Below are 644 nucleotides of genomic sequence, written 5' to 3' on the forward strand. Positions count from 1 at the left end.
AAGAAAGAAAGAAAGAAAGAAAGAAAGAAAGAAAGAAAGAAAGAAAGAAAGAAAGAAAGAAAGAAAGAAAGAAAGAAAGAAAGAAAGAAAAGAAACTGATGGGTCCACTACCGTAGTTCTGTAAGAAATGGATGCACCCAGCAGGTATGACATCAGAAAATCTGAGCACACCAGAACCATCAAACAGATGGACCCAGTGGACACAGACTACGCACCCCACAATGGCACAAGTGCAGTCTTCAAGCTCAGACAGCAGTCTCCACACTCTGGCCACAAACACTCCTAACTAAACTATGCAGACCATGCAGTGCTCTCAAGTGACAGCAAAATTAAACTGGGGTCTTGCAAAAGAAAGACAGCTTGGAAATCCATAAGTGCTTAGAGACTGAATACTATATTTCTACATTAAATAGATATCAAAGAAGAAAATCTCAAGAGTAATTTTAGAACACTCTTCGCTAAATGGAAATGGGAATCTACCCCAGTTGGAATGGATGAGACACACAACAAGAGCAGTGCTCAGAGAGAAACACGCAGGATGGAAATGTTAGCACGAATGAGACATCAAAAAACCAATATTCACGCACCTCAGGAAGCTATAAAATGAAAAGCAGAGTGTAAGACCAACCTGATCATTATGTCCC

Source organism: Mus pahari, chromosome 2 (genome assembly GCF_900095145.1).
Source record: "Mus pahari chromosome 2, PAHARI_EIJ_v1.1, whole genome shotgun sequence".
Lineage (NCBI taxonomy): Eukaryota > Metazoa > Chordata > Mammalia > Rodentia > Muridae > Mus > Mus pahari.